General features: G+C 47.7%; 1 protein-coding gene across 1 annotated transcript in view; it reads left to right on the top strand.

The window, feature by feature from the left end:
* The first annotated feature begins 6,297 nt into the window (after window positions 1-6,297).
* The window catches only part of CPLX2 (complexin 2), an 82,755-nt gene continuing 75,322 nt past the window's right edge, over window positions 6,298-13,730 (top strand). Inside the window, exon 1 of the mRNA XM_073889760.1 lies at window positions 6,298-6,529. The gene's annotated coding sequence lies outside the window, so the exon portion shown is untranslated. The remainder of the gene's footprint in view (window positions 6,530-13,730) is intronic.

Genomic DNA, 13,730 nt, shown 5'->3' with positions numbered 1-13,730 from the left:
AATGAGGTCTAAGGATTATCTGTGGATTTTCTCTATCCTTGTGGCAGACACAATGGAGAGGGGAGGAGTTATGATTTCAGAACCCAGAGAAAGGAACCAAGTGTATTCATGACTTGAATCATACCAAATCTTAAGAATCAAATGGGTTTTGCTTTGGATCTATGTTCCGTGACCTTGGACAAGTCACTTCACCTCTCTGAACCTGTTACCTCTCTCTGTACAAGAAATTGGAGACATGCTAAGAATGTTCTTCCACATCAGAAGAGGATCACTCTCCAAAGTTCTGGTTTAAAGGATCCTACATGCAGCCGCAAAGCTCTATGTCAATTCCCTCTAAGCACCTTATCTCCTATTGCATGTCCTCAGCAACATCTTGAAGGAGCAAACTGAATTGCCAGCTAAAACAACAACACTGATCCTAGCAGCCAACATTTGCCCAGCTTCTTCTATGCAAGCACTTCACTAGCATGTGACTATTTAATCCTCTCAAGAATCCTAAAAAATAGATTCTACTACCTTCTTACTTTCCAGATGAGTAAATTGGGCCTCATGCGGCCTGTCCCATGTCACAAAGTTGGTGAGGGGTAAGACAAGGCCTAGAACCCAAGTTCTATTCCCCAAAGCCAATATTTAAATATCTCAATATCCTAAAACACTCTGCTAAATGCCTCGATTGCACATACCATGATTTCTGTACACTGTTCTGCTAGAGGCTCGAACTGGCTTCATGAGAGTGATCTTTATGCAATCTGATTGAACTACTTGGATGAGCACATCCCATACTTGCCTCCTGCATCCCTGTTTTTTCATCTGTAACCCGGGGATGATAACACTTCCCTTTGAACGGCTGTTTTAAGGATTGAACGAAATATCATAAAAGTTCAAGAACTATCAGTTTTCCTTCTTTTCCCCTCAAAAATTAATATAAGTTGATTTGCTGATATAATGACAGCTGGGATTTTTAAGAACATCAATAAAAACAGGAAGATAAGTCAGGTATGAAATTGATAATGTTGGAATTGTCTACCTACCTATCCAGCGTGTGACATAATGCTCCAACTCTGGAGACGCTGTGCGTGCTGACGCTGAGAGCGCGATGACGCAGAAAACAGGGTGGAGAGGCTCCCATTCTCCCTGATTCACTTTCTTTTCCCAGCCCTGCGGTTTCAGAGAAAAACGCAATCGACATAGTCCTTGCTTTCATGGAGATTACATTCTGGTGAGAGAAGCAGAGGATAACAAATAAGTAAATAAGATGTTTCGAAGAGCAGCAAGTCTTATCAAAACTAAAGCAAGGTAATCAGCTAGAGCGTAACTTGGCTACTTTAGGGAATGTGGACAGATCAGCCTTCTGTGAGAACACATTTGTACAAAAGCCTGAAAGCACAGAGCTGAGGCCTCTGGCTGGGAATGAGAAGTGCATACTTAAGGAATGAAAAGGAATTTTGTGGCTGGTGTGGAATGAGCAACAGGTTAAGTGGTGGAATAATACCATCTGATAGATAGGTGGGGCCAGACCAGGTAAAAGCCTTGAGGAAATTTGAGTTTTATTCTGAGTTCAACAGCAAAGATGCCATGAGAGGTTTAGCAGACCAATAACTTGATCTGTTTTATACTTTGAAAAGTCACATTGGACCCAAACACATATGGATGCTTGGTTTATAACAATGATAGCATGCAGAACAATGCAGGGGGAGAAATGGATTTTTTTTTTCATTAAATGGTGCTGTGTCAATAGAGTAGCCGTCTGGTCAAAAAATATTTAATCTTAACCCCTATTTCACACCATACACTAAAATCAATTCTTTGTGGATTGTAAATCGAAATATAAAAGGTGAAACAATAAAGATTCTGAAAGATACCAAGAAGGATGTTTCTTTGACCTTGAATGAACAAAAATTTCTCAAACAGAACACAAAACGCACTAACTATAAAGGAAAAAAATGATAAATTGAACTATGATAAAACCAGCAACTGTTCATCGAATGACACTAACAACAAAGGACTAGGGCAAGCTACAGCCTGGGGGAAGATATTTACAATATATACGGTTTCACGGCGCCTGGGTGTCTTGGTCAGCTGAGTGTCCCACTCTTGGTTTCCATTCAGGTCATAATCTCAGGGTCGTGGAATCGAGCCCCACATGTTGGGCTCCCCACTCAGCAAGGAGTCTGCTTGAGATTCTCTCCCTCTGCCCCCCCCATGCTCACCCACCTATGCACTCTCTCTCAAATAAATAAATAAATCTTTAAAATATATATATATTATATGTACATATACATGTACATGTCATATCACTGAATGTTCATGGTGTGTGTGTGTGTATATATATACATAGATATGTGTGTGTGTGTATATATATATATATATATATATATATATATATATAGTGGTTTGTGGCCCAAGTGTCTGGGCAGATGTGGAACCACTGGTTCAGATGAGGAAGACCAGGAAAGGAAGCAACAACAGTTAGATGCCTTCATATGTGACCTCATCTATTTCCCCCAGCAAACTTTTTTGGTAGCTATTTTTATCCCTATTTTACAGCAAAAGAAACTGAGGCTCTTAGAGATTAAATTATTTATCCAGGCTTACACAGGTCAGGGAGGAAACAGAATGGGAAGATTTTATCCAGGAGGCATTCAGGGATAGTGTTGGAGCCTGCAGCCTCAAGTCAAACAGCCAAGGTTTAAACCTGCCTCTGTCAGCACGCAGCTTTGGGCAAGTCTCTTCTTTTGTCTTTATCTGTAAAGCAGGGATAAGAGTTATACCCTCTTCATAGGGTTAATATATGTCAAGAGCTTTAAAGGAGCCTGATGCAAGTCAGCCATCTCTAAGTTAGCCATATCAGGGTCTATGTGGACTTCCCAAAGGGGTGGAGAAACAGAAGGTGGATTTTAGTTCTTGAGCCAAGACTGAGTTTCATTAGCATGGTGATGGCCCCTAAAAACACTGAAACAAATGATGGCATATAATGTTATTGCCACATAATAGAGACCATCGGGACAAAAATCCAGGAGCCAAAAGACATAAAGTGCATACAAAGGAGGAAATCCTGGCTTGGCTGGGTGTTGGCCACATGGGTGCCAAAATGTTTTTCTGTATGTTGGAGAGGAAAATTGTTGCAATTACTCAGAACCATTTTGGAGGGCTAAATTCCAGCTTCTCCAAGGTGTTCCAAGGTAGAGGGCCATAGGTGTTTACTTTCCAGAGTCAGGAGTCAAAGAATTCTGTACTCTTGGTTTAAGTGATGCTTCTCATCACTTCTCTCTTATTTCAATTATTGTAGCAGCCTCTAAACTAGACTCCTCCGATTTCTTCCCCATCAAGAAATAGTTCCTGAGCACCCACATTGTTCCAGGCATCATTGCGAGGTGCTAGGGAACAATACCAATGAACCCACAGGTATGATGCCCTCATGGATGCCCTCAGAGAGCACATCACTCCAGAGTGATATTTCTGTGAGTAGAAAGCACCTTACACATTGTAAAGGACTGCTCCAGTGTTGCTACTGTAGGATGATCAGGGTAATAGTGGCAAGGGTTAAAGCAGAGCTCTTGCCTTTCAATGTGGCTCTCCACTGCCTTCAGGATAAAAGTCATAAGCCAGGTCCAATCTGGATTCCAGCCTCTCTTCCCAGCCCCTATCCCTCCCATCAACCTAACACTCCAACCAAACAAAAACACTAGCAGTCCCTTTATTCCCACACCCCAAGGCCCTTGAATATTCCTCTGTCTGAAATACTCTTCACCTACTGTCTGCGGGGAAACTCCCACTTACTCCTTCAAGAGCCAATCCCAACCTCCCGTAACTCTGCCCCACAGGTAGGTTCATTCCCTCCCTCATCTCCTTTTGCAGCATTCTCTATATGGTTGTTTCTCAGTAGGCGTTAAGATATAACAGAACAGCCCGAGAATCATCTTCACATCTTGGGCCAACCCTGCTCACCAGTCATTGGCTTTTAGCATGTCTGGGGCGCATAATGGCTGAGAACCCAGGGCTCAGGTCAAACAAACTCAGGTTAAGCCCAAGCTTCACTCTTTACAAGCCTCGTGACCTTGGCCAGGTTACTTAACCTCCTTAAGCTTCTGTTAACTCCATAAACTGGGAATAGAAATAGGCAGGAATGATTCGTTGCAACAAAGTACGTAAAACACTTAACACAGTAGCTGACACCTAGGAAGTGCTGAACAAATTGTAATGGTTACTGAAAGAATTTTGGTTTATTCTGCCCCAGGCAGCCTATCCATTTCTTCCCCACCCCACCCATATCCGGATTTGAGAATCAAATTGTATTATGATCCATTGTTTATGTGCCTGTGTCTCTTACTAATGTGAAACCCTGGAGGGCAGGAGGCAGGTTTCAGTTCTAGATGCCCCGCACATAGCACAGTTCTGGAAAGAGCATCACTATTTGCAAGCTGTGTAATCTTGGTCAAGTCCGTCTGCCTCTTGTGGCCTCAGAGATTTTCAATGTTGAGGAGAATAATGCTTACCTGAATAAGGCTGTTATGAGTACCAAATGAGATTATGGATGTGAAAGTGTTTTGTGTGTTGTCGTTACCGTTATGCCATCCAGGGCAAGAACACGTGATTTCACAGCCACGTGTCTGTGGCCCTCCATTTCCTCTTCTTTCTCATCCCATGGAACATCAGTGTGACCCTTTCTCCTCAAACATTCTTACTCACTTTATACCAAACAGAAGATCCCACAATGACCTGCACAGTAGCTCCAGCCTTCCCAGGGAGAGAGAGACTACAGATGCCCTGGTATGAGGTAAGTTCCTGCGGCAAGCCGGACAGATGTGATCCCCATCCCAGTAGAGTTGTAATGCTAGTTGAGGGAAAGCCGATGATAAGCAAGTAAATCTATAAATAAAATCATTTAGAGAGTAATAATTACTAAGAAAAATGAAGTAGAAAATGTTACAGAGTAATTGGGGGAGCGAACATTATATAGAGTGGCTAAAGGTCTTTTGAGGAGGTGACATTTGAGCCCAAATTCAAAAGACAAGAAGGATTCAGCCATGTGAAGATCAAGGTTAAAAGGGCTCCAAGCAGAGAAACAGAAAAAAAAAAAATGTTTAAAGCAACCTGGTACAAAATGGAGGTTACTGTAAGTGGAATTACTGAGTCAGGAGAGAGTTGGTGGTGATGAGGCAGGAAGGGTAGAGAGGGAGGCCACCATGTGCGGCTTTACAGGCTGTGATTAAAAAAGAGACAGAGAGCAAGAGAGAGAGAGAGATTGACAGAAATCAAATGAACAGTCAAGGGAAAGGAAGTTACTTTGACCTCTGCTTCTCGTATGTGCATACAATTCCACATCTCTCGTGTGGGAGCGCCTGGGTGGCTCAGTTGGTTAAGCGTCTGCCTTCGGCTCAGGTCATGATCCCGGCATCCCGGGATCGAGTCCGGCTCAGTGGGGAGCCTGCTTCTCCCTCTGCCCGCTGCTCTCCCTGCTTGTGCTCTCTCTCTCTCTCTCTCTCTCTCTCTCGCTATTGCTCTCTCTCTCTCTGACAAATAAATAAAAGCTTTAAAAAGAAACATCTCTTGTGTGTCAGTCCTCGTGTTAGGAGATGGAGATACAAAGAAAAATAAAATATGGAACCCATTTTTATGAGCCTGGTAACTGAGAATATAGATGCATAAGTAATTATAATACAATATGAGAAGTCTCCTAGAGGGATGTAAACGCTGAAGGAGCTTAAGGAGGGAGTGATTGACTGTGCCTTAGGGATCAGGAAGTTCTCATTGAGCATGAGGACACTTGCAAATAAAGTATAAATAGTAAGGGGAAAGAATGTTCCAGCCAAAGGGAGCAGCAGATGCTAAGGCACTGGGGTGAACTTGCTCAGAATGAGTGGTTATCTGTTCCGATGGGAACACACCTGGAAAGGAGACCCTGGATCTTGCTGGTGAAGGACCTTCAGTGCAACACCGAAGAGTTTGCATTTTATTATGGATGGGCTGAATATATAGAAGGTTTGGAAAGCTCTCTCTAGGACTTGGTAGATAATAGACTGGAAAGAGATATTAGAGGCACTCACCAGAGGTACGGCAACAGAGCAAGTACAAGACCTGCATGTGGTTGTTGGTCACGGAAATGGGGGAGGGGGAGTAGACTTCCAAGGCAGGCTGCCCTTTGTCCTCTAAGTAACAGGACCCTGTGTTCCCAAACTTCAGGGCAGAACTGACTCTATGGGGAGCTCCCCCCATGTCTCTTCTTGGTTTCACTGCTGGCGCCCTCTCTCGTCCCCGTCGCCAGCCCCCGCCTCCTATCTCAGGAAGCTTGGGTCTCCCTGGGAGCGGGTCTGCCCTTGGGGGAGGCCTCTCGGCTTTGTGCCCTGCAGCTTGGCTGACACTCGGGGCGGACCGAAGAGGGGCTGGGCGCCCCCCGCGTGCACATGTGCTAGCCCAGGCAGGAGGGAGTGCCTCAGCGGAGGAGTGCATAAAGGGGGAAGGAGACGCGCGCCAGAATCTCGGTCCCGGGCGCCCTGGTCGGCCGCGGAGGAGCTGCAGCCTCCAACAGGTTCGTAGAACGCACGCTCGCTCTCTGTTGCTGAGCCGCCACCTCCTCGGCTGGAGCAGGTTCGCCGGAGAGACCCTAGCCATAGGCCCCGCGCCGCCGAGCTCCCTGAGGGTGGCTTCCTCCGGCCCTCCTTCCTTCTCCCGGTAGCTCTCAGCCGCGACCGGCTCTTCCGGGGAGAGGCGGAGGGCGCCACGGGCTCCTTCTCGCTTCAGCACCACCTCGGGGACAGCTCCCGCGCCCGGCGAGGTCCTCTCGCCGGGTCAGCACTGCACCGGCAGACGACGGCCATCCGCCGGCTCCTCTCCTCCTTGGGTCCGGGTTCAGTGCCACGGCCTCCGAGGACAGTCCCTCGTCCCCGCGGACTCCGCTCCCCGCGTCAACACCGCGGCGGCAGGCAGCTCTTGCCGGCCGCCTGCTTCCTGGCGCGCCGCGAACAAAGCCGATGGGCTGGGGCCTCCCGCGTTCCTCTCGGGTGGGTGGTTGCATCGATCGGGGATTTCGGCTTCCCCCAGAGCAGTGTCTGGGGCGAGCTGGGGAGGGGAGCCCAGTCACAATCGCGCATCTGTGGCTTGGGTCTGCAGTTCGCCAAGGCCTGGCCGTGCAATGGCGGGTCCCAGCTGGAAGTCGGAAAGAGGGTGGAAGAGGGGACGGGCACAGAAGGGTCTGGAGTCCAGTGGGGCGGGCTGGGCCTAGGCTAGAAGGGAGGAGTGCTCTGCCCCCTCTTCCCTCCAGACCCCCACTTCCACCCTAGCTCAGGACCATGGACTTCCTTCGGAGAGCCTAACACAGATGCCCGAGGCTGACAGCTGCAATCACTCCCTGGAACATCCCTAGAAAGTGTGAGGCTGAGTTTCCGTGGGGGGAGGGGGCCGAGAAACTGCGGGGAAGCCTCAGGAACCTGGCAGATACTTGCTTTCCCCTCCCTCCTGACCAGGGTTCCGCCCCCACCCCACCCCGAGCTATGCCCGAAAGGAAGGAAGGGGGAAGGGAGGGACCCTGGCAGCAGGTTGTGAACGGCGGCTTGGCTCCGGGAAGCTGCAATTAGTAAGAAAAGAGGTTGAAGGAGCATGAGAAGCTGGGAGGTTCCCAAACTGGGACGCCAGCTCCGCGGCAGAAAACCAAATGTGTAAGAGGAAAACCTTTCTCTGCGAGCTGAAGCTGGGAGGGCCCTTGCCTCACGTGACCCTCTCAATCACTGGTAGTCTCTCCCGGGGAGTCGGCATAGGGGGCAGAGGTGATTTGCCCAAGGTCACTCAGCAATTTAGTAGCAGAAATGGGCCTAAAGCTCGGGCTCCCCCAAATCCTGGGTCTGTTGTGTAGCATTCACCGAGAAGTGTTTTAAAACCCCAGATGCAGGGAGAAGAGCAGAGTTGTTTCCATTCTGAGTCCAGCTCTCAGCTCTGTCACTTACTAGCACGTGACCTTGGGAGAGTGATGAGAAGACAGGTTAATAGTACCCACTTGTGGTGAGGATTTAATGAAATACCTATATAATGAGCTTAGGGCAGTGTCTGGCACATAATAAGTACTCAGAATATGAGCTATCCTTTTCTGCTATTATTCCCTCTGTAAACATGCGCTGAAGATCTCTTATGTGCACTGGCTGTGCAATGGGGAGACAGAGAAGTGTCCTGGGGAGGGCACAGGCCAGCAGAGGAAGCAGAAAAGAAATCAGTTGCAATATGATACGATAAGTGCTGCAATCAAGGTGAGTACACAGGGCGAAGGGATCTCAGAGGCAGGAGTGATGAGCCCAGCCGTGGGGAGAGAAGGGGAAAGGTACCTCAAACACATGGAACTGTGTGGAAAGGCCAAAAGGAGTGAGATCAGAGCCACCAGGGTGATGTCACTGTGCTGGACGGTCCTCGAGATGGGGACTGTGAAATGAGAGTAGAGAGAAAAGCTGGAGCCAGTCTCCAAAGGGTCTTCTGTGATGAAATATTTCAACCCTATTTAAAAAAAAAAATAGAGGGGCACCTGGGTGGCTCAGTCGGTTAAGCGACTGCCTTCGGCTCAGGTCATGATCCTGGAGTCCCGGGATCGAGTCCCACATCAGTCTCCCTGCTCGGCAGGGAGTCTGCTTCTCCCTCTGACCCTCTTCCCTCTCATGCTCTCTCTCTCATTCTCTCTCAAATAAATAAATAAAATCTTTAAAAAAATAGAAAGAATAGTAAAATAAACCCCCACATACCCATCATCAAGCTTCAACAGTTGGCCAATTTTGTTTCATCTATACCCACACCCACTCTCATCACACTCACACACACACACACACACACACACACACACACAGACTTATTTTGAAGCAAACCCAAGACATCATATCATCTAGTGCAGAAGGATTTTAACATCAACAACAACACCCTGCCATTCAAATGTTGTTCTACCTTGGAAGTCTCTAACTCACACTATGACTTTCCTTCCACAATCTGTTCTGAACATTCCTGTCCTTAGCAGAAAGTTTTGAGAGAGTTTTATGCTATGGTCATGAGCCATGTGCATTATTAGAGAAACTATTTCAGAAAAAATGGAGGGTACATCAGCCTCAACAGATTTCACCAAGCCAGAATTGTTTATCTCCACTACCTACACTGTGACCAGAGGCCAATAACTGTTTGCAAGGCTGACCCAAAGACAAATTGAGCTCCATCAAGAAAAAGACAAAAGTAAGAGCTTCCCTTTCAAACTAATCTGAACCATAAGCTTATGAGGACAGGAGGCTCGAAGTCATGGAAATCCTTGACTTGGAAATCATCAAACCCAACAGCCTTTTTACAGACAAGGAAGACAAGGGTCAGACATAGAGAGGAATTTACCCAAAGTTCCACAGTGCTGAGACCAGAGCCAAGACCTTTGAACTCATAATCAAGAGTTCTTGTCAGTTCACCATTCTGCCTGAAAGATTAGGTCTTAGAGTTTCTCAGCCCATAAACCTGGGATGCCATTTCCTTCCCAAGCTCAAAGCACTGGAAGGAGGAGGGGGAAGTGGGGCAAGAAATGTCCTTTCTGGTTCTCAAGAGGAAGAGGATGACTATATATAGCAGTTGGTCTTTGAGACACCTTGACACGTTTTCCTTCCATATCCTTCTGAAGAAAGTCTATGATGGTAGTGCCTGTATTCTGGCTACTGTGTGCATCTCCTGCCTTGTCCCTTGGTTCTCATTAACAAATATCTGCAGTCAGACACCCACACCTCATTTCTGCACGTTTTTGCCCACCCCGTTTGTCTCAACCAGATGCATGTGAAGCCTCGCTTTTTCCATTTGCCCCAAATTGGGCTGCACATCTCTCTCAGCTACAGACCACCATTCCTCTGACGCACGAGTAGTGTTTGGCCCAGGTCCCGGCAGGACTCAGAGCTCTTGTGCCTTTCTAGATCATGAAGTCTCTCCTGTTACTGATGAAATGCAATGACTGTGATGGGTATGTGTGCTCCCATCAGGCTCTAGGCACTTCACAAGTCAGCATTTTGCTTTTCAGGGGGCGTCCCTGCCTGCAAAATGGGGAAGGCAGTATCTCACAAGTTTCCCTGAGTCTTAGGTGGACAAATTAAAGCACACGTAAGGAGTTCTAAGCATCCCTGGTGAAGAGAAGTCGGCAGAGAATGGTCAATAAAATTACCTCACTTCTGGGAGTATGACTGTAGGCGAGACATAGAAAGGTGATAAAGATAGTGAATTTCAACTTATGCAATTATCCCAGTTTTTAGCCTCAGATGAGACCAATTCAAATATATTATAATACCTATATTACATTATTAGATTAGATTAGATTTTATTATGATGATATAGGTTTTCCCCACTATCTGAAAGTTCACTTCATGTCACATCACTTTTACAGAAGACCTACATTAGTAGGTCACTTCACTAACCAAAAGAAATTTGAAGAGGATTTCACTTTTACAAAATGGTAATTGCTTCTTTGCTTTGCACCATTTTGGTTTACAAAAGGTTTCATAAGAATGCTCTACTTTCAGATAGAAGGGGAAAGCTGTATTATATTATACTGTCTGGGCCTAGCTGAATTGCAATAGGTAGGATCAATTCCAAAGGGACCTTGGTGAGCATTTATTCTTCCTCCAACATTTACTCACTGAGTGGCTGTTCGGCGTCAGGCATGGTTCCAGGTATGGAACAAGACACCTCAGATCCCTGCTCCCGTGGGGCTTACAGACTTGCAGTAGACACAGTCATTAATAACAATTAGAAAGTAAATATGAAAACATTTAAGTAGACAGACAGATAAGGAGGGTCTGTCTGAAAAGGCGACATGAAACTCAGGCCCCAATAACAAGAAGTCAGTCAGAGGAGGATGTGGGGCCACACATTCCAGAAAAAGGAAATAGCTCAAGAAGAGGCCCCAAATGTGAGCCTGGTCTCTTTGGGGGACAGGCAGAAGGCCAATGTGGCTGGAGCAGGGAGCGAGGGGAAAAGTGGTAGCAGAGGAGCAGAGAGGGGCAGGCACCAGTCCCTCGTGCAGAGCCTTCTAAGCTATGGTCAAGATTTGGGATTTTATTCTAAATACCAAATGTAAATCACTGGATGATTTTAAGCAGGAGAGTGATATAAACTGATTTTGCTTTAAAAAGAGCCCTCTGGTTACTGCATGGAGAATGGATAATATGAACACGCTGGGCTGGGCACAGAGCAGGCAGATAAGGTGACACACAGCTTCAGCCCTTGAGGTGTTCAGCATCCAACAGAGGAGACAGGACATGAACCAGAATAGCAGAACCCTGTGGGAAGGGCTGCCGTGGGGAGGGATGTGCAAGGCATTAACACAGAGCTAAGAAGAACCCACTCAGCCTGGGAGGCATCAGGGAGGGCTTCATGGACGTGGGCAATGGCTGTTGGAGTGCACCTGGGAAAGGAGAGAGTAGAGCTGGTGCCAAGGACAGAGAAAGGTAATTTAGCAGCAGTGGACTACAGGAGCTGGGAGCCAGGCCGCCCGGGTTCAGATCCCAGCCTCACCATTTAGTACTGTGTGGACACATACAAGTTGCTTACTTTTCTGTGTCCCAGTGTCCTCACTCGAAAATGGAGATGATGAGAATCACAATACTTATTTCAAGGGAGTTCTGTAAGGTTCAAGCAAGTTAAATGTTGTGAAGCATTTAGACAGTGCCTGGAAAGCACCTAGAAAGTGATGTATGAGTGTTGGTTAAATAAAAATGGAGCAAATGGGAGTGGGAGAGCAGAAGCCTGTGCTGGAAAAGGTCAAGTAGAGCCCAGCTCTGAGGGACCTTGAAGGCCAGGCCAGAGATGCTCATCTTCTCTGTAAGCAACAGGGGGCTATCAAAGGCCTTTAAGCAGGGGAACCAGGGGAGGAGAGTAAGCTAAACCCCAATGGCCTTGAGAGGGAAAGGAACCTACCCAGAGTCACGCAGCGAGTTACGGGTGGGACACTGTCATTCATGTCCCCTACTGGTCCAGTACTGTAGGAAGGTAAGGGCTGGATATATTTTGTTCTCCCATTGCATGCTCAGGGTGAGAAGGATGCCTAGGAAACTCTCAGTAAGTATTTGGGGAACACACTGCTAAATCAACAGCCAAATCACGCAGGGAGTGTCAGAAACCTTGAATCCTCAAGAAGGTCAGTGCGTTTCTGACAGCGGAGAAACTGCTCTCAGGAATATCGACCAAACTCCTAGAGATGTTGACTTGGGGGCCTCAAGCCCTCTAAACCCCAGCTCCTCTTGTGACAGAAGACACCGCCACCCACGCTGCCCCAGACACCCACTCAAGCTGCAAAGAGCACCGCTGCATAGGTTCAGAAGTTAATCTTGGTGAAGTGCCTGGAAGATGAAAAATGTTCCCCAGACATCCAGCGGAGTAATTGCCAACGGGGAGAAAATGTATCTCTACATTTGCAAGAGGCAGGCCTTTGTATTCCACAAGAAAACAGCCATTAGATTTCCTGTCTCTGACTCGACAGGAAGCTGTGACAGCCTGGCGGGCAAGGAGGGTCTTGCAGTTCAAGCCGCAGATGGCAAGAGACTCAGAGGAACTCGGATCCAGCCATGCCGTTCCTGAACGGCCGCTCCGGGCAGGGCGTGGGGTTGGGCGCTTCTCTGAACTGGAGAGAGCCCCAGCCCACGTATTTCCTGGCCAGTGACTTGGGGGAAGTCCCATCTTTCTCTGAGTTTCAAGTTCATCAGCTAAACAACGGGGATAATACCACTGGCCCCCAAACTGGGTCATTTTCCTTTTGATCCTGACCAGGTGGGGTTCAGGCTGCAATCCCATTTCGCAAATGTGGAAACTCAGGCCCAGGGTATGGTTCACTGATGCCTCAACACTCACTGAATACCCACGATGGGCCAATCACTTTTTGAGAGCTGGAAAGCCAAAGAAGAGTAAGATGAGGTCCATGCTCTCCCTGAGCTCACGTTCTAGTGGGGAGACAGAAAACAAGCAAGTAAACAATAAAATAATTTCACCAAGTTATGTAAGTGCTAGGAAGGAAATAAAAGAGGGGTGTGTCAATGAGGCGGGGGCTGTTTGTGTAAGGCAGGTAGGGCTTGAAGGACCCGGCACTGAAGCTGACATCTGGACAGGGAGAAGCAGCTAGCCATGAGAGCCATGAGACAAGTGTCCAGGGAGAAAGTGCAAAGATCCTGAGGTAGGAAGAAGCCTGACAAAGTTGCATGACAGGAGCCGAGGGAGGGAGGGAGGGAGGGAGGGAGGGAGGGAGGGAGGGGGTGGTAGAGATAAGGACAGATGGGTTAACAGGAGCCAGAACAGGCAGGGCCTTGAAGACTGGCTGAAGCAGAGGGGGGCAATCGAAATTGTAGTGAAGTCCCTTTTCTCCCTCTCCTCACTGGTAAGGGGCCTGCTGGGGCAATGCCCACATCAGAGTGATCACCCAGACCCCTGTCAGGCCCACAGTTCCTGCTGCCTTCGCTAGAGCAGGGCGGCCAAAAGGCAAGCCAAGTGATGGATCCCTCTGCTGGGAAATAAATGTATCAGCCGGCCAGTGGCTGGGTGGGCACCGCGGCGCCTGGCAGGCAGCGTCCTGATGCCATGAGGCAGGAGGGGGCCGGAGAAGACATAGGGCTGGCCGGGACTGGACTGAGGCGAGGGCCAGAGGCATCTGCCTCAGGTGCAAAATGTAAAGGGATACTAAAAAGCTCAGTCATCAAAATCAAGACCATTTTTGTGCAATATTTTTTAAAAACAAAATTAGTGACCCCAAAATCCAT

The sequence above is a fragment of the Callorhinus ursinus genome, unplaced genomic scaffold, assembly GCF_003265705.2.
Source record: "Callorhinus ursinus isolate GAN/ISIS: 27379988/994484 unplaced genomic scaffold, GSC_fseal_2.0 scaffold3, whole genome shotgun sequence".
Taxonomy (NCBI): Eukaryota; Metazoa; Chordata; class Mammalia; order Carnivora; family Otariidae; genus Callorhinus; species Callorhinus ursinus.
The sequence above is the reverse complement of the archived record's forward strand: the minus strand, read 5'-3'. Positions and strand labels throughout refer to the sequence as shown.